Genomic DNA, 21778 nt, shown 5'->3' on the forward strand with positions numbered 1-21778 from the left:
ATATCAAATTGCCCATTGAAAATGCATAAGGGATCTTGGCCATCTCAGTGTTCTGCTTACTAGATTGCAGAACCAACCTGACTAGCCTTCATGTGAGAAGGTAAAGGACAACCAATAGGCTTAACATTTTATAAATGAAATCACTCAAGGACCTTCTAGATGTACTCTTTTTGTGATAAGTAAAGAAGCCCCTTAGAGAAATTGTGCATAATGTGTATCCCAAGAATATGTGAGGCCTCTCCCATATCCTTCATCTCAAAGCTCTTCTTGAGTTGACCTTTTAGGGAATCTTGCTCATCATGAGCAGTCCCAAAAATCAATATATCATCCATATAGAGAATCAAAATCATAAGATTACCATCACGAGCCTTCTTTGTATATAAACACAGAAAGCATCAAACTTGTGGTACCATTCCCTAGGTGCTTGCTTAAGGCTTCACACTAGGTGATTCTTGCCAGGTTTTGCAGAGCCCTTGAGCTAATCCATATAGATCTCATCATGTAAGTCCCCATGAAGAAAAACCATCTTGATATCCATCTAATAAAGATCCAAGTAAAGCTGAGGAACCAAAGCCAATACCAAACGTAGGGTAGTCATCTTCACAATAGGAGAAAAGACTTCATCAAAGTCCACACCATGCTCCTACTTGAAATCCTTACCAACCAATCTAGCCTTGTATGGTGGCTTGGGGCATCTAGGGGTACTTTTCAACTTGTATACCCACTTGCATAGCAAAGCACGCTTTTCACTAGGAAAAAGAACCAAATTCCACATATGATTTTTTTGTAGTGAGTCATAGTCTAACTACATGGCCCTTTACCAAGAGTGACTATCACCTCTACACATGGCCTCATCATAAGTAAGAGACTCACCAATATCTGTCACCATAACATAATCCATAGAGGGCTCAAACCTTGAGGGCTATCTTCTATCTCTAGTAGACTGCCTCAAAATAGGCTAGGGGGCATGGATATCCTATGGAGCATCACGGATATGGACCACTAGAGCATCAAACCTTGTTATAGGCTATCTATTTGGTTGTACAATAGCAGGAGGCTCCTCTTGAAATACAACCCTACATACCTTGTAACGTGCCACCTATCGGCTTCCCAAGCACGTTTTTAGTGATCCATCAAGATAAGAATCTAAGTGATGCGGCTTGGCACTCCCATGGAATGTTACAGGGTTTGTCACCTAGGGTTTCCCAAGTCTGCCTAACAACGGAACATTCGCGGCGGACGAACCCACTAGGATCAACCTAAAATCAGGGTTCCTAGTGGTCAAGATCTCTTGATAGCATTCTAACGTTGGGTTTTGGACATCCTACTTTACACAGAAATACCCAAGCCGAAGCAGATCCGTGCCACACTTGGTTCAAAGAGAATGGGAAATGAGAGGAATGCACTGCTCAACCTCTCTGCCCATAGGGCATAGTCCCATTCCGGTCCCCTAAAATGGCATGAATCGAGTTCTAACTTAACAATACCTAAAGGTTGAACAATGGAAAAACCTTGTGAAGCTTCCTAGTTCTCTGGGACCACCACCCTGCAGACCTGTCGGGGTTCCACCCCACCCGCTTCCCTTGATAGCTTTAGTTTTCTAATTAGGTTCTACCATAATTACGTGTGACATTTAAAATCAGCTTTCTTAATTAAGCCTTCAGGGAACATGGTTCATTTGCATAATTTATGGCACATACATGAATACAGAGCAAGTAATCCTTTAACAAACAAGTTCCTTAACTCATCTTCAAGTTAATCTTGTCTCCTGCCCATACATGAGAAATTATGTATAACTTCTGTCTAACAGAAGTACCCGGTCCAAATCACATGGCACCATATTTCCATCCATTATCTAGAATAGGATCTTCCAATGCCTCCAGATGTTGCCTTCAACTCCGTTCCAGACTAAGCAAGGGGAGTCCAGAGCTCACTGACCCCAAGCGACCTAGGAGTGTGACACAACTTCCGTGTTTGGCCTTTTCACCACTTGACCTTCGGCCCATGAATCGAGCAGTGCCCTCTCAGGTTGAAATGCGGCGTGACCTTGGAGATGATCCACCCACACAAAATATCCTTCCTTAATTAATCCAATTAAGAATCAAGCACAATCAAGGCAATCAGCCTAATATCATCTTCCAAGAAAAACATTCCTTTATTCCCCATGGCAACTTGTCATCACTAACCCCTGCCATGCATTTACCATCAAACACAAGCACTTGGAATAATCATCCAAATCACATTCCAATAATCAGTTTAATGCAAAAGCATTTAGGATGTTATTTGATTAGTCAACAAAAAAACAAAGGTATCATTTTTCAAACATTGCAGGAATAGTCGCGATAACCTTTCCATCACGTATTTGCTCTCCCACTTGGGATCTAAGTGATTCCATATAAAATTTACTTAACACTTCGACTATGTCACATGCCAGGGCCTCATACAACTATGCAAAAATGTAAATTCTATTGAGCATTTACATTGATCGAAAACCTGACCTTTTTCCCAACAAGTTTAGAAATATCGGTCTATACTTGATCCCATGGTTTCCTAATCCCTTGAGTTCTCCCTTGTCTTTGAGGCCTAGAGATGTTTGCATCTAGTCCAACCCCAAATAGGGTTGGTAAACATAGTTGCTATCGAATGAATCTCAAGGCATCATAGTTTTAATCCTAATGATTGTTGTTTGTACTAGCTACGCACAACTTCAAGATCCCAATGAACTAATAGTTTGTGATATTAGCAAGACTTTAATGCAATACCAATTTGTATATCATCGATGTATGTTTCATATAATCTTTCCCAATCATGTACCATCTACGTGCACCCACGAGCCTTAACAATGTTGTCCTAGGTAAAGAATAATCGAGGACATATCGATGCTTAGTACTTCATGATCTTATATGTTGCTTATGCTATGTATGGACTTGTGGTATAGCAACTAGGTGCAACTAACTTCCCTTGATACATGCACTTCGCAAACTCCATCTTTCGAATGTTTGCGATGAATTTATCATTTTCAATAATCCCTTCATGTGCAGCTTAATATGAGTCTAATGCATCTTATGCGTGAATCAAAATAAGCATCCATTAATTTGGAAATACATTACTTATGACCCATACCACAGTTGGATTGGCAGTGATGCCCTCGCCCAAAGCTCCATTGCTCGTTGAGGGATTTCCATCCAGCATGACAATTTCCGCTTGGGGGCCATTCTCGATCTTTTTCTCTTTTAGACACGCTTCGCACAAGACTTCTGCGCCTTATACTCGATTAGGGAGGGTCAATTGGGGAGTGAAATGAGCTTGCAATTGAAGGATAATCCACACTAGGCTGAGGATCTAATTTTTGATAGGTCATGTTTGGTTTCTTGATTTCAATCGTAAGGGGCTCAATCACTCTAATATTTTTGGTTCGAGACTTGGATTTTCATTTAGGTTTCCTCCTACGCCTCTTTGCTTTTGACATAATTTGGGCTTCTGACAGAGATGGTTTAGCAGGGGGTTTTGGTACCCAAATCCATCGGTTGCCTGCATAATACCCTTGAGCACAAAGCAACGCCTTGGATATCCATCGTGGCGTTGTGCTAGCTCTCCATCGATGCCTTCGTCTATAAGGCTTGGGCTTCTTTCGTGGTCTTCTACGATATTTGTAAGTCCAAACCCTATCCTTGGCCTTGTCTCCTAACCTTTTTGTTTGAAGTATGGCCTCACTCACTGGTTCTCGTTGCTCGATCTGTGCTTGTATTAACTCTTCCAACAAGTCCTTGCTCTCATCAGCAGGCTTAACTGTTATGTCAACACCTTGCTTGCCTTTCCCTCGAGGTTCGATGAGGTCACCCTTGCTAAAGGTCGTGACTATCCTTACACCCGGTAGTGTCAAGTGTATCCTCTGTGCTACATAGTCGGCTTCACACTTCGTTGCCTTTTTGAAGGGCCTTCCTAGGAGGATTTCCTTTCCACAATTCTTGATATTTGGAGGAGCATAGAACAGGACTGGCAAGCTTTCTCTTTTAATAGTTACAAGGATTCTGCACTTCCCTAGAAGTGCTTGTGGGTGTTCCGTGTAAGGATTAAGAGTTGCATCAGTCGATTTGAGCTCTGGTTGACCTAGTAGAGTCCATGCTTCGTAAGTCAAGATATTGAAATCTGCTCCTTCATCAATGAGAGCATCAACACTATGCTCTCTTTTTGCGGTGAGTTTGACCCTAAGATAGGCAGGTGGCACTATGTCTTCATCTTTCGGGTCTTGGTTGTCTTGGTTTACAGCTTCAAGCCTTCTGATACATGCCTTTGAGTCCCTAACTACACAGTCAGACGTGGATTCTCTACTGAGGTCTTGGGTCGTCTGTGCAGCGCTGCTCAAGGTACATCTATCGTCAGGACTGTCATGTCTAGTCATCCTCGCATTGATAGCTTGATGATGTTGCATTCTATTTCGACTAAACGTAGTTTGAACACAATGTACATGTGTCCTTGTAGTGTGGCATTTTTGCCCTTGATGGCTAGATTGGCCCATTAAGGTTCTAGGGTCTCTGTTTGCCTCTATTCGGGTGCGGGCTTCTGGTTGCTCCTTTTCAAGTGAGCATCCATGCTCATGTAGGGCCATTACTGCCCGAGGGTCTAAGTTGGAGGGCCTGTCACGGCGCGCGTTTTCTCTCCAACCTACTTGGGGAGGATGTAGAGGGGGCAGAGCCCCCTTTGCGGGGGTCTAGGATGCGGTCCCCTCCCCGACCTGCAAGGCCATTACGGTAAACACCATGCATAGCTTGGAGGATTGTTCAGCCAAATCTTGAACCACTTGCTCGAAGTTTAGGCCCAATGGTGGATCTATGATGCGCCTTTCGCTCTATGTAGCCTGCGGGGTCAATTTCGGGGTTTAGAGTTTTTCGAATTCGTTGCCTCGTTCGTTTTTGGGTCCAATCAAGCTTTTCCACTCAACGGTTTGCGTCTAAGTCCTTGGTCTCGCAACTGTCTACCTCTAGCTGCCAAGCGGCTGCGCCCTACAATTTTTCCTATTCCGTGTGCCAAAATCAAGTTCGGAGTGTTCTAAGGGCTTCCGACAGTTTGCGCTGCTGAGTGTTGGCCGAGTCAGGTAAAGTTTTTTGAAAAGTTGGTGAAACTGCACACTCGGCCCAACTGGTCTGAATTGCAGGGTCTGAGTGCCCAATTCGGCATGTCCGAGGGCCGAGTGGGAAGGGCCGTACGTAACTGTCCGAATGCACAATTCGGCCGGTCTGAACCCGGGTGTCTGAGGGCCGAGTGGGCCAGGCTGGGTCAAGTGGCCGAGTGGGCCGAGGCTGACTCTAAGGTAGTCCGAGTACTCGATTCGGACGGCCCGAGTGTGGGCATCCGAGTGGTAGTGGTGGCTGAGTGGGTCGAGTCGAGCAATCGGTCCGAGGGCCGATTCTGGGCCTCGGACCAGAGTCGTCGTTACTCAGACGCGCCGGGCGTTGCGTGTCTTTTTGTCGACTCTCACGAAATTCATCGTGCCGGGTGCTGGATGCCTTCCCCCTTGTCGAGCAGCTCTAGATCCATCCTACTACTGTAGGGGAAGGTGTAGAATTACCTGGGCTGGCCAAATATCTCTCTGATGCCAAGATTGAAGCGGATCCCCTCACCAAGCTTTCCTCTTCTCTCCTGCTCTCCTGAAACCCTGCAATGCACAATGTGGCCTTTCTTGCCACTTTTGGCCCTTATACCCCTTCCTGGGTATAGTATTGATGCCCCCAATGGCTCACTTGCCGATCCTAGGCATCACCAGCAAGTTTTTTACCACTTTTGCACGATTCTTGCCCTGTTTTGCAACAGTAAACCCTAGTGCTTATTTTCCTTGTTTTTCTTTGTTTTCTCCTACTCTAATGTATCCAAATTACAAAGTAAATACCTACACTACTCCATCTCACAACATAAATCTCAAAAAGAAAAAACCCTACTTCCCAAGGAGATCGAATACCATCTTCAACCCCCTCACTTCCTACCTATCTCAAGCACCGGTTCGGGGGAAAACCCTTACTTTGATGCTCGATTCGAAGCGCGCAAGCGCTGAAGGCTTGAATCCGTTGGTCCTGGCAACGGAACCAAAATGTGGGAGCTTTCGCTCAACCGCCAAGACCCACGGACTGCTTATTGTTTCAAGCGTTCCAAGCCGAGCACTAATGGCTACCTCTCACATAGCCGACGCGCCATCCATATCTACGGGTGTAGTGAGCTTACCTCCATGCCGTTCAAGTTACCTCCTCTCCCGCGTACTCCGGTAGCTCCATGATCCAAGTGCAAGCTTCAAGCAAGCTCCATCCTCAAGCTCCACGCTCCAAGCTCCATCACCGCGAGAAAGAGAAGAGAAGAGAAGAGAAGAGAAGAAGAGAGGAGAAGATGGAGATCTTCTCCACCCCATGGTCCCTCACCCCCACACACTCACTCCCTCACACTCTCACACTCCCTCTCTCAAGCACAAGCTCAAGCAAGCAAGAACAAGAAGAAGAAGACGAAGAGGAGAGCTCCTTTTGGCCACACACAAGAATGAGCTTCTTATTCACTTTTCAACTTTATATACAAAACCCTAAATCCCTTTTGGGCGGTCATCCCCTTTTCCCCTTTTTTACATGGCTGGTCGTAGCCTAGGCCCTTTTTTCCATTGTCCTTCTATCTTCCCAGATTCCTTTCCATCGCTCGTCTACATTTACAAATGGCACGGGTGAGAGCCCGGCGCTCCTTGAATTAAACCATGATGTGCTTGCGCTCTTTTACAAAAGGTTTGACTTGCGCTTTTCCTTGTGCACCTTTCTTCCTTATTTAGGACTCTTCTCCTTGTGCGTCTTTGTCACTTGTTTCTCTTTGCCTTGGCCTTTGTCTTTGTCTTTTGCTTTAGCTTTTCCGGATTTTTCGGATTTTCCACATTCATTCGTTTGAGGGTTAACAACTGGCGCAAAACCACAGCCTACCCCCAACCCATCAAATTCTAGTGTGACGATTCCTCCGAATGCAGATCTTCTACGATCTTGGAAACAAAGGAATGAAGATGCATTGTGTGCCTTAGTTACAAGCTGTTCTAACAGTGTTCTGACTTTGATTCAACATACAACCAAAGCATCAGAGGCTTGGAATGTATCAAGGAGTTAGTATGAAATGCAAAACCAAAAAAGGATTCAAAACTTGGAGAATCAACTAGCAGTGGAGAAGTTTGCTGAAGGAGAGACAAATGAAGCATTCATCACTCAGATTAAGAATCTGTGCGACGAGATGGCTGGCGCTAGGATACAAAAGACTAGCAACCCGAGCTAGCTCAGAGGTGTCTTCGAATTTTTTCACAAAAGTTTGATGGACTAGTAACTGCCCTTAATACTCAGGTGAGACCTCAAGCTTTGATTTTTTAGGAGTTTTGTGCATTATTAATGGAGGAGGAGTTGAGGCTGAAAGCCCGAGAAGGAAGCAACAATGGAGATACTGCATTCTCTGCCAATGCAAATGGAACTATAGTAAAAATGCTAGCCAATGAAGGAATCCTCTTAAGAGCCATACTAGAAGAAGAGTTGAGGGTGATAGCATAGATCTTCCATCACCTCTTCACCTAGAACAAAGCCTCGACTAGCCCAACCAAGATACCTAAGTACCTTCTCAAAGATATACTAACAAGAAACCTAGTTGAGCAAGACTTGGATGCTTTGTGGCTAGAGCATGTAACAAAATCCCTAGCCAAAGTGCAAAGCATAGCTCCAAAGAATCCCGAGGTGAAGCTTAATCACAAGGAGGCCAAATACAGCATCATTGACTATGGTAGTTTGCTTGCTTGCATCATCATTGTTGTAGTGGAATTGCCCCTCAAAGAGATCTTACTATTACCTCTTAATGAAGGGGAATAGATGGAGAGCAAATGATTGTCCATGCTACTAAAAGGAGATCAAGGAAGGAATGAAGAAAACTAGAAGCTAGAATGAGGTGATCCCAAGAAGAATATGAAAGGTCTATTAGAGCATCCATAGAAGAGTCTATGCATAGCAAGGATCATATTTTGGAAAAGAGAAAGTAGTTCTGGCAAGGAAAGGAGAAGATGACAAAGGAGTCAACTGGTGATTATGCAACTCTCGGTCAGCGAATGGCTCAACTTGGTGCCATGCAAGCACATATGAATCACTTGGAAAAGGCATGGATCTTATTTGGGGTCACTACAACTAATCCAGATGAGAGATCCCACCTAGTGAAAACCATGAAGAATGTGCAAGACACTTCTTAGGGGTAGGGTGCAGTAGGAAGAATAGGACCCCTTGAGTGGATAATTGGAGAACTCAAGGAAGACAATGCCATTGCACTTCACGCCAACCATGAGATCCTAGACAAATAAGAGAGGACACAAGAAGAGTACAAGAGCTACTTGATAGATTCACAAAAGAAAGTTGAGGAGCTTCGAGCTCGATTGCAAGAACACGACAAGGAATAGTAAAGAAGATTCAAGAAAATTAAGAGCAAGAGTTCCAACACCAGCTCAAGGAGCGCAACTTTGCTCACGGATCTCCTAAACCAGCTGAAAGAGTGTGACATTGTGCTCAAAGAACTCCAAGAGAAAAATTTGTAAGAGCTCTAGAGTCTGCTAAAAGGAGTGTAGTGTAGCTCTTAAAAAGAGCTTCAAAATCAACTTAAAGAATAGGCGACTACCATGAGTGAGTTTCAAGAAGGAGGCAAGACTAGTCACTCATAGACTATAGAACCAAAATAGTTAACACACAAATAACAATGATTAGTCATTAGCTCACTGATGCTAAGATTGGAGTCTCCCAAGAGAAAGAAAATATAGATTTACATAAGGCACTTATAGCATGAGAAAATATAGAGTCAATGGAGTGCCTCGTATGTAGGCTTGTACGAAACCATTTTCAGCAGCTTGTCAAGTTTGAACTTAGCCTTGATGTGTCAATTCCAACATTTTGTTCGCATTGATCCTAGGGGCTTTTCATGATGCCTTGTATCACAAAAAGCTATCTTTGTATTAGAAAAACTCATGTACTTGATTGTATATCTCGAGTTTTGGGTTTAATCCATTCATGTCCAAGAAGAACCCTTTAAAATTGTGCTTGAAACGCACTCTATATATAATCATTTTGTAGTGATAAAAGCCCAATAACCACAAATCTGTGTTGTAATCCCTAATACTTTCCCAAGTGGGATCATTTATATAATACCTTATAATGAAGAAATCCATGTATGAGGTACTTAACATGCTGTAAACTATGTAGCATTTTCTTGTGAATCTCCAACAGGCAGTTGTAAAGATGGATCTTTACTTGATTTTGGATTTATTTCCTAAAATCTGTGTAGAAATATTTTATGGATGAATTTATTTCTAGTCATTCTTTGATGAATGGACACTCATCCTTGAGCTATCACCTTATGTTCAAAATGTATTTATACATGAAGAGCTACTTGAGGAACTCTATGGTAATTCCAAAAGAACATTTTGCATTATAAGAATCCACATGTACGATGTAAATGCCCCTAGTTGTAAGGAATCCATATAAATGCTGCCTCAAGGTTACACAAATGATGCATATGATTGAGAATGCAAGAGATTAAGTCCATTGTCTAAACCAAGTTTTTGATTGCTACTTTAGGAAAAATGTTTGCTTGGGGTTGTCATTAAAAATTCAGTTGTTATGAGAAGTATGGATATGTTTGAAGGAAAGTAGCTACAGAGGTTAAGCTTTTGTTGCTCTACTAACTTCCATCTGTGCTTCAACAAGAGGATGGTATGTTGGTCATAGTGTTGAGAGTAGCAAATGATGCTTGATATGTATGCCCATAGAGGTTGGATGTGTGCCCAAAGAGGCTTTCCCATAAGTGGCTTTGTATGGAAGATAGACATATGAAGTATGCTCTAGGAAGAGATGACAGAAGCCCATAAGCACAGTGAGGTAGAGTGGTACTATACAAATGCTATATCACATTTACTTGACACTCATTTCATTGCAATGGAACTATTAGTTTGAGTCATTGTTAGTTTCATTATTGATATTACACAAGAATGTGTTTATGAGTCCAAGCTTCCATCTTGGAACCTAATTCACTTGTGTAATAGTTAGTCTATCTAAGTCTATGTCATCATGAGTTGTGTATTCCTCTTCCATCCTCCATAGCTCCTGCCATGCTCTGGATCCATGCTTTTCACATGGTATCAGAGCTCAACTAAGCATGGCATAGCTCCATACACTACTTCTCTAGTTTCTCTTCAACTCTGGTCATCTCTGTCCAACTCACATCCACAGCTCATGACTCCATTTTCAACTTCACCTTCATCTTGACCTTGTGTCTGCCATAGCCAGTGACCTCTGTTTGAGTACTTAGATCTTTCAAACCAGAGCATATCTCTTCAAGCTATCTTTTGGAGATCTCTTCTTTGACTCCCTGGGTAACTTCCTATCACATCAAAGCTTGACATTGGCCTCTCTTAGCCTCAGCATTATGAAAGTTGTCACTCACTGTCCTGACTGCACCTGCAAATTGTCATATCTACTGACCTTGGAGGAGGTAATGTGAGCAAACTAAGGCATCTTAGCTCTTGTTCTCTTCAAGAGAGTTGTTCCCCGGCTTGAGGGAGTCCTTCTTGTTACATCAAACATCAAGATTGTGCCCTGCAGGACCTGGCATTACAGAAATACGTGAATCTAGCATAGATTTCGCAGGCAAGGATTCGACCTAATCTAACATCCAGCACAACATGCGATTCTCCAGATCTTTGTGGGGCATTTGAAGACCCCCAAGTGGGCAATTTGTCTCTCTCTATCTGTCACAATCTGTGAAACCCTAACTGTCATCTCTGTAGTGGGTAGTCATAGCCAAAGCTTCAAAGCTTGACATTTTCACTGTTTCTTCTCACTGAAGCTATCAATAGTGATTTTAATCACTAAGCTACACTCTTTGAAGTTCACTGTAAATCTGGAAGTTCTTGAGGAAGCTCAGAAGTCATCCACAAAGTTCACGAGAAATCGGCAGACAAGAGGCATAAGCGGTAAAACTAGTGCTTATAAGCACTAATCACAAAATTTTAGTCATTTGTCTACTGACCTAGATCAGATGTGAAATTAAAATCCATGTATTAAAAGCCTCATTATTTGTAAAGGGATTAGACACTGCCATTAAGTGTAAATGCCAATTGCTAAGAACTTCCCGTCTTTTTGAAGAGGAGATGTTTTACGCACAAGTGCCCAACCTGGATAGAAAATCCAACACCAATGTAATGTCAAGCCATGAACCAAAGCCATTAATCCCAAAATTCTATGTATCCAAAGCTAATGTAGTGATGTGCTATCAAGTCATGAAGCCAAAAGAAAAATGTATCCATCTTGTATGCCCAAAGAAATGTAATGACCTCACAAGGCCAAATGGAACTCCAAAATCTATGTATCCCAAGATCTATATAGTGGTTCAACAAATCCTATCAAGTCAAAGCAATGTACCTATTTATATGCATCACAAAAGCATTGAGCAAAAAGATTGTGTCAAGAAGACAGGAGCAAAAGGCATGTACCACACATCAACAAATGGGATAAAGAGCACAACAAAGGAAAAGAGCATGAAGACAAAGAAAGCAAGAAGACCAAGAAGATCAAGAAAAACAAAGGATACACAAAGAAGATGAAGAAGATACATTCCGCAGCTGCTGACAACAAAAAATTTGGATCATGTTTTCCCATAGTGGATCTTTATTAAGCCCATAAGTGGCTTTGTATGGAAGATAGACATATGATGTATGATCTAGGAAGAGATGATAGAATCCCATAAGCACACTGAGGTAGAGTGGTACTATCCAAATGCTAAAAAAGCATATACTTGACACTCATTTCAATGCAATGGAACTATCAGTTTGAGTCATTGTCAGTGTCATTGTCGATCTTACACAAGAATGTGTTTATGAGTCCAAGCTTCCATCTTGGAACCTAATTCACTTGCGTGAACCGTAAGTCTATCTAAGTCTATGAGTTGTGTATTCATCTTCCATCCTCCAAAGCTCCTGACATGCTCTAGATCCATGCTTTTCACACGTAGACCAATCTAAAATAACACAATAATGCCATGAATATTTCTAACATATCTTCAAGAAGGTTTGACAGACAATGTAGTAGATTGCTTGTTGGATTATGTGGCTCATATGTAGGCAACGTCATTATGAGAGAAGAAAATGCTCTTTTAGCCTCAACCTTTTCACAAGAAGAGCCAATAGAGGCTTTGGAAAGCATGGACAGGATATCTTCAAGGCATTGTGGAACATCATTGGAATGCATATTCCACCTCTAGCCTCACAAAACTAGCAAAGAAGTATTTGAGTGAGAACAATCTCCTTGAATCATGGACAAGAAGCATAATTAGTAATATTCCCAAAGAAAGGCAATACTAAAAATTAGGCCATTGGAGGCTAGTTACACTAGGAGTACTGTGCATAAGGTGCTTACCAAAGCAATTTCCAAATAGGCTATCTCCTATCATGTAGCAATGTCTTGAATGCAATGATAGTTGTAGACTAGGCCAATATAACTAGACTAAAATTCTCTTTTTTTTGCAATTAAATGTGGAAAAATCTTTTCATATGATCAAATGTGATTATTTGAGGAAATTCGTGACAAATATGGGGCCCTAATGAGAAAATTGTTGTGGCATGTCTTACTTGTTGGCAGCAAATGCAAAAGCTCAACTCTCGGTTAAGGGGAAGTTGCTAAATCCTTTTGATGTGCAAAGAGGTATTAGGTAAGGATATATGGTTAGCCCTTTGATATTTGCAATAGCAACATGCCCTTTATTCTATGTATTGGACAATATATTAGAAAAGGGTGGGATAAATAGAATAAAATATAAGAATAAGCAACTAATGGGCCAAGAATTTGTGAGTGACTTGCTTATGATGTTAGAGGCAACCAAGAAAAATGTGGATACGGCTAGAGACCCATGAGAACTATGAAAAGGCAACAAGATTTCGGATCAACTTTCAAAAGTTAGCCTTGATAAGGGTGTCAAAAGAGGACTTAGTGAAGCTTGGATGAAGGGTATGTTTCACACTTAGAGGCATAGTCTTCCAACATGTAGGGATGCCAGTTGATGTTCAAGTGAATGAAAAGCACAAAACTAAATGGGTGCTAGAGAAGTTCAAGAGAAAGGTGAGCAATTAGAGTTCCACTACTTGGCGATTTCATGTTAAGCTCAAGCTTTTTTTTTTCCCTACCACCAATATCCTAGAGCCAAAGTTGGGAAAAAGAATGGGACTCCATTCTTGGTAAATTCCCTTTTAGGAGGGGGGGGGGGGGGGGGGGGGGGGGGGAGGGGTGGGTGTCATGTGGAAGAATAGATACATAGCATCAATTTCTATGGACATTCTAAAGAAAATCAAGAAGGAAGTTGGACACAACTACTGGATATACATGAAGAAGGCAAAGTTCTAAGAGCTAAGTTGATAAGGAGTTATTAGCAATGGCAAACACCTTGGACATAGATGCTCACTAAACTACTATAGGCTTGAAATTACAAGTTGTGCAATAGCTTGAAACTTGATGGGCTAGATCTTATCTTTGTGCAAGGACTTAAGAAAGTCAAAATGCAAGGAATGGCAACTAGTCTATAGAATTCTTGGGTATCTATAATTCAAAGTGGGAAAATGGTTTAGAGGGGATGCAATAAAAGCTTTTCTGGCCTTTTGGAATTCAATCCTTGCTTAGCAAAAACACTTGGAAAAAGAACATACTTATCAAAATTGGGATGACACAAAGTGGATCAATGGATCAAACAATTAGGAGAAACTTATTCATTGCAAGAAGCCAACAATAGATGGAGCCTCACTAGTTCAAGAAGATTGAGCCTGGAGGTGTTAGCCAATAAATGCATTGGATTTAAGGTAGTCAACAATAGGCATAGGGTAGGGAGATGTTGCCTCTTTTGAAGTTTAATGGCAACAATATGATGAAGGCTCTATATGCACAAATAAAATGAAAGCATTTAGAAGTTCAACAGGGGCTGAAGTGAAAGAGGCAAGAAAGGATTGGTGTTTGATGCTAGATGAGAGTAGAAATAATATTCAATGAGAATTTGAATCTCATGTTGCCACTTAAGGATCTTGTATTCCTTTAGGTTATGGTGGGCATAGTAATGACATGAGAAAAGCCACGAAAAAGGGGTATATAAGAAGGTCTTGCAATTGTGGAGAGGGAGAAACATTAAAGCACATGTTTTGGAGTGGTTGTATAGCATTGCATGCATAAGAAGGCTCAGTATTCAAGGAAATGACTAGGAATAGTTAGAAATGTGTGTATCTTTAAGTTCAAGCTAGTTGAGAAGACCAATAAGCTTGTCTTTCGAACCCTCAGGACATTGGTGCTTCAAACCATTTGGGAAGCGGTGATCAAGCGTATTTTCAAGAATGTAAGGTTACGTATCAAATGGGAGGATGCCAACTTAAGTGGTTTGTGAAAATGATGTAGTGCTTCAAACCATTTGGGAAGCGGCGATCAAGCTTATTTTCAAGAATGTAAGGTTAGGTATCCAATGGGAGGATGTCAACGTAAGTGGTTTGTGAAAATGATGTATACAACTGGGAGGATGTCAACTTAAGTGGTTTGTGAAAATGATGTATAGAACGGGGAATGTCCAAGAAGGGGACAAAAATAGTGCACTATGTTTAGTCACCCTCACTAGGTAAAAGCGAATAAAACTTTTGTTGAGTCATTGAATGTTTTTCTTAGTTGTTCTTGTCTAATTTATGTGCATGTGCCATTTTAAGAAGGTGATTTATATTTTATAGTTACACCTTTGGAAATGAGGTAAGTAGGGTATATATTTTATAGTTACACCTTTGGAAATGAGTTAAGTAAGGTTTGAACCCATAATCTCCCTTTTAATCGACCACACCCAAACCGCTACGCCACGACCCCACTGGCATACATTAGGCATTTGTGTCATCTGAAACCTTTAAAGGTTTTGCAAAGACCTAAATGTTTTCAAACCAACTCGAGTACGTGAAATAGGAACGGAAATGGATGGTGAGAAAGGTAGGACTGCTATGTGGCCAGCTCCGCTCAAAGGTAAAGCTGACTCGGATCCAGGTCAGCCTAGTCTTCACGAGGGCCACGTGGAGAAATAAAGGGCGGGGACTGGTGGCCCACCACCCACCAACGGGCGGCTTCTGGGGAAAAGCTATCAACGAACCAATCATGACTAAAAAGGACATCAAGGAAATTAGGGTTAGATCTCAATTTCGCCTTCTTCTTTTTTTTTGCAGTTATCCACTCAGATCAGCGGCTCTTGGCCAGCCACGTGGAAGCGCCGAGGGGCCAATGGGAGGTTGCCAGCGCATTGGAGCAGTGAGATTCTGGTCCTGGGTATATTCCGCCCCGGCGGGCCATGTCCTGATCCTGCCAAGCTGCCAGAAAGGCCCCTGCGCTGCGTTGTCTCGGCAGTCACGAGCTCGCTGACGGTTGGAACTTGGAACTTGGAAACTCGAGGCTTGTAAAAAGTTTGGGGAAAAAGGGTGGATATGCGTGTAAAAATATTCCACCCACGCCGTGTTCACGAAAAATCGAGCTTTTATGTAGCACAAGTTGCTAAAAATTCAAAAATACCTTGAAACTTTACAAAAGAAGGTCTAAATTAATGAACTTCACAAAATTTTCAGTTATAAACATTTAAAAAATACTTAAAATTCATTTTAAAATCCCATCAAACATTGGGTTAAAGGTCCTTCTATCCACTAGCAAAAACGTTTTTCGTGACCATTGATTTTTTCTTTTAAAAATCGAAAAATACATTTAATTTGTTTTAAAATTCCCATTCGAAATTCGAGGTGAACGTTTTTCTATTTGCTATCAAAAGTGTTTTTTGGTGACTTATATACAAATGAAAAATATATTTAATTTGATTTAAAATTCCCCTCAAAAATTTGAATTAAAGGTGTTTCTATCCGCTGTCAAAAATGTTTTTCGTGACTACCTCTTTTTTCTTTCTTTGAATGAGAAAGAGATGAGATATTATAGTAGTTGGATCATAACAAAAGTAGGGGGATTGAAAACTTATCTATATGCAACAAAGGGCTATAGCTGGTATATAAGCCTTGAGTCTCATGCTTGCCATCTTCAAGGAAATCTCCTTCTTACTCAAATTCTTAAAAGGCTTGACTTACTCTCAGAAGAAACATTGCCATCATTCAAGATTGGAATAAAATTAGGTCTCCTACCGGAATGAAAATCATTCGTACACTTCCATATTCTCTTAATAATGAAATTCCAAATAATATCCCACAACTTTTGATACTAATTGTTCATGCAACCTCTATTACCCACTCATGACCCAAGATTGCCTCTAACCAAGTAATGACACTATGAAAACCCATTGAGCCCACCATATGCATCATCTTCTTCCATAATGCTCTCACATTGGCATAATCTCTAAATACATGGTTTACAAACTCACACACACTTGCATTGCTTCTCTATTCTATCCTTAGTAGGCAATTTTGTCACCACAATCCTCCGCAACAAGACATTATACTTGAGGAAAGGGGTAGACTTCTAGATCCTATTAAGACTTCTCTTCCATGTCCTAAAAGAGGCTCTACCATTAGATGCTACCACTTCTTTATGACACTTGTGACTTGGATATTGTTGAGCTTACATAGATCATCCCTCTTACCAAGAGGTATCTACTTGATATTCTTCCAAGACTTAATTTCACTTTACATCTTGTCAGAGAGAGAACTAGGGAGAGAGAAAGAGGAGAGAGAAAACTGCAAAAGAGAGGGAAAGACTGCAGGAAGAGAGAGAAGAAGAGTGACGAGGAGAGAGAAAGACTAGTTTTAGAGAGAGAAAGACAGGAAAGAAGGGGAAGCCATAGAAGCTGTGAGCAAGAAGGGAGAGAAAGACTGTAATTGTATTAATGTGTCAAAAAGATGTGTAAAATTACATATCCTCTCCTTTGATACCAATGTTAGTGTGACATGGCATAATATCAATATTATTTACACTAATTCCTTATTCTCAGCTTCTTACAATCCATCCCCACTCAAAATGAAGTTTTTGTCCTCAAAAACAAATATCGGACTTATTGGTATAACCAAGTAGGGGGCTGCAGAGTACTACTCTGTACATCATTACAAGTGGTAAAAGAAAAGATTACCTAATATTCAATAGTAGTACTAATCTATACAGAGGGTCAAAATCAGCCTGTAGCCACCCAGATCAAAAGGGAAAGTGGTATCGTTGCCATGCATTGGATCAACTTTCATAAGATCAAAGTCAAGTACAGCTGGAAGCATGATCATCATGATGGTACTCACTAACTTTTCCATAAGCCTCTCAAGCATCACCATGCTCTGTATAACGGAAGCATATAAGGTTGAAGTCACCATTGCATGATGATCATCCAAATCCACATGATGTCCATGATCTGCTTTCTTGAACTGAGGTTCTTGTTGTGGACTCATACCAAAATGGTCTTCAACAAGATCTTCTCCATCCTTTGCATCATAATATTCAAATACCAAGAATATTTTGGCAGTCTTTGCCCTGCATGTGGCTTGGTGATTACAAGATAGTGGCTTAGCACATCGATAGCATAAGCCCGCAGCATGCAGTTCCCGTATTGTATCATTAGTAAGGTGTCTAACGTGTTTAGCCTTAGATAGCAATTTACACACCTGGTCATCACCATTGGTCAGCTCTATAATAGTTTTGACATGCTGCTCATAGACATCTTGCTGCTCATGTACAATAGATGGCTGTCCATGCTCATCATGTACAACAGATGGTTGTCCATGCTCATGACCATAATGCTCATGCTGTCCATACTGCATATGGTGATAATAGCCCTGCTGCGCATCAGAGGGACAGTTTGGTTGAGCATATGCATTTGCTTCCACTGATGTTTGCTGCTCACATACATAAGCATGCTGCCTTTGATCATTGATCCCACAGCATTGGTCATGCTGTCCATAATCTCTATGAGAATACATATCACAAAAATGTTCATGCTGCTGTCCAAATACATCTATTTGCTGATGCCTACTACCAAAACTTTGGTCATATTGTTGCCCATAAACATGCTGTCCAAGATTGCATGAAGACTGTCCAACATGATTACAATGATGTCCTTGCATCCTAGGCTGTCCATAAGTATGATGATTGGCAAGTCCATGAGCATAGGTATTGGCATAATGTCGGTCATAATCACTTGCTTGTTGTTGATCAAAGCTAGAAGGGTACTGATAAGCATAACCATTTCTGTCACATCCATAAGAACTGGGCTGGTCAACCAAGAGAGCTTTACAAGTATAATCATAACTATTTTGCTGAAGAGGTGGATGCTCATAAGCATAAGCATGTTGACCATAATAGCCATTCTGCTGCCAAGGCTCAATGGAATGATACTCATCAGCATATACATGTTGGCCATAAGCATAAGCATTTGATTCAAGTGTACCATCAGCATATACATGTTGGCCATAAGCAGAAGCATTTGATTCAGGTCTTGCTGTTTTTTCCATAACCGCCTTCATAAGAGCAATACACTGATCAGTTAAAACTCCAAGTTTGTCAATTTTAGCCTGTGTTTGAAGCCAACCTTGTTCACTAGAGCTGGAGCTATTGATCTCAGCTGCCATTGCAGTCAAGTTGAAGAGATATGTTGTTACTGTCCTTGCCTTAAAATTCTGGTTTCATTCATCTGACGTGCATACTCCCAAAATACACGGTCCTCAAATCAGGACCAGCAGATATATTCAACTGTACCCTACCCTGAGATTCAACACATGCAGACCAAAAGAAAAATCACCGAGTCCATACAATCCTTGCAATCCTGTTGGCTTACCATCTTCAGCCCTACCTTGAAAAATATAAGTCCAAATAAGGTGTATGATAGCTTGACTCGAAAGTTAGGATGTCTAATATCAAGTAGAAATCCTAGTTTGAATTTAGGAATAGCAATACCCCTCTCTGTTTAAGAATTTCTAGAACTGTCCACAGTGAACTGTCGGCACAAAATTGGCTCAAATTTGAGAAATATGTGTCCAAATGAAGCATTTGATAGCTCCGTTCGAAGCTTATGATGCCTAGTATCCACTCCAAGTGTTCTTTTCTCATTAGAATGAGTTGAAAAATTTCAGTAGCAAAATTACCAAATCTGTCATGTTATTACAACACCCTGTTTTGGCCCTGTTCCAAGTGTTTTGAGTACTTCTTATCCAACTTGAGTCAATCCCCAATACCGATACACTCAAATGAGTAGGAGAGAGCATTCCATGAATATGGCATTACAAGATTGCATCCCCAAAGCATCATACCCTTGAGAATGCTCCATCGGTCTTCCATAGGCAATAGGTTGATGACGAGGAGTCAAGTGGCACAAGATTCTTCAAATAGATCATTGCTGAGCCTTCAAGAAATGGTTCAATCTCTTCAATATTGGGGAAGAACCTTCAAATGTTGTCGGTCACTGATGCTAAGAACATTCAGGAAGTGTTGAAGAGAAAAAAAAAACCCATGAAATTCTTCAAAATTTTTGAACAATTTTAGTGTTGTCCAAAACTGTCAATCCTAGGGTTTGAAACCTCATAGCCATGCCCTAACAAAGCTTCAAGCTCAAAGGTCCTTCAATGTCGGTCATAGGGTATAAGTAGAGACCTCAAGGAGTGGAATAGATGAAAACCCCATGATTTTGAAGAAGAAATCTGAGATTTACTTGCTGCTGTAATAAACTGTCAAGGAATAGGCCTGACAAAGACAGTGATGGAAGATGCTTAAGGAAGGTGCTTTTGAGCAGAAGTCCTCAAGTGAAATCTGCTGAAGTTTATCCTGCCAGTCATATTTCTAGAGAAAGCACAATTCCAGATATCATTGATGATGCTAATGCAATGTATGAATCTGGATCTCCAGTGAGCCAGGAGACAATCAGATCTTCTCAGCAGGCCTATGGATTAGAACATTCGAGAATTAACTCCAGATATGTCTTAAAATTCACAAATGAGTGTTCTGTAAGGCAACCCAAGGAAGACAGTGAAGCAGGTCCAAAAGGTTGCTTGAAGGCTGATCCTTTGAACAATCACATTGGAGCTAACTTGTGCAATATAAGGACTACATGAAGCCCAGTGTCTGGTCTCAGGACTATAGAAATACCAGTCTTTGAAAATGATCTTGGTTCAGGTGCCTGCATTGTCATTGGATACAGGGAAAACGCCCATTGGAACGAAGGCCCAAGATAGCCATGGTTCACAAACTCCATCACACCTTTCTCCAGAGCTGCCCCCTGGATTTGCAGACTTGCCTCCAGGCTTTAGTTTTCACTTGGCAAAAGAGGCATTCCATTGTACTGAAGAGCACCAAGACCAAACCCAGTCAAAAGACTTTCAAGATCTGCCACCAAGGCATGCATACTAAAACATCAAGAGAGATTCCAACATATGAGACGAAGTAAGGCTACACCACCAGACCAGATTTTCATTGCAGGCATACCGCATAGTTGTGTAAAAATTGAGGATGCTATCTTTAGATGTGTCAGTGACATGCTAAAAGGCTTCCAGTTTAGACCAATAAGAACAAAGATTCCTCGTGGAGTTAATGCTTATGGAGACCATGCATTTGTCATATTTTCTTGTGAAGGTGTTGCAGCTTTAGTTTTCCAAGTACTGATCACTGTGAGACTGACTCTGTGTGTGAGAGAGAGAGAGAGAGCGAGAGACTAAGCAGCACCAGACGAGAGACTCAGCAGCACCAGATCGCTGCTTCCACAGCCGATGAGACACCCCAAGGGGCTACCACCTTACACCCCGCCCCTCCTATTACAAATCCCAACCTTGAGAGTGGCAAAGAAAGCCCCCTAGCAAGGCGAAATCTGTCCTTGGGAAGGTTAAGGATAAGGCCAAGAAGCTCATACGAAGATCAAGAAGCCTAAGTCACCTGGTGAAGCCGGTGAAGATGATGCCAGCAGTACAGTTCCGCCTTATGCCGGAGGAGCAGCTAGCTTTGACATGTACCAAGTTCCATTTGATGGCGGTCCTGGTTCCTTCTAGGCGTTTGATGATGACTGTCACCTGCTTGGAAATCTCCTGAATGACTGCCTGCAGCTCTATGGGAGCTATCTAGCCCCAATTTTTTTGTATCATACGTGAGTATGTTCTTGAGCGCCATGGCAGCAACACACACACTCCGAGATGCGCAAGAAAAAACGAGATGAACTAGCCATAAGGCTACTCCTCATGAAGCTCATGTTGAAGAGAGGCAAGATTTGAAGTTCTTGGATAGTGTAGAAGCCATAGATTGAAGATATGAGCAAGGATCCACCATGAAAGCTTGAGGGAAGCTTGAAGGAGAGAGAAGAGAAGCTCTCTTTTGAAAAGTAACTGTAGTTTAGCCTCAAACTAAGCCCGGTTAACCATCCTTTACCTTAGTTACCTCCATTTTTGCATAAAATTTGATGACGTCCAACCATTTAAGCCATTATCCACCATATCTGACCTTGGATATCTCCAGATGTAGTCTGTTACTAACTGTAGATGTCCTGCAGCACTCCACTAGTCACTGTCTTGTACCATTTTTGTCTGAAATTGATTTTGAAATAGGAAAATGGGACTAAAAATGGAAGAAAAGAATGGATCAAAGACTCAAGCTCTGATACCACTTGTCAGAGAGAGAACTAGGGAGAGAGAAAGAGGAGAGAGAAAACTGCAGAAGAGAGAGAAATACTGCAAGAAGAGAGAGAAGAAGAGTGACGATGAGAGAGAAATACTAGTTTTAGAGAGAGAAAGACAGGAAAGAAGGGGAAG

This window comes from Lygodium microphyllum, chromosome 29 (assembly GCF_053477565.2).
Source record: "Lygodium microphyllum isolate KBCC chromosome 29, Lygodium_microphyllum_v1.1.10, whole genome shotgun sequence".
In the NCBI taxonomy this organism is placed as follows: domain Eukaryota; kingdom Viridiplantae; phylum Streptophyta; class Polypodiopsida; order Schizaeales; family Lygodiaceae; genus Lygodium; species Lygodium microphyllum.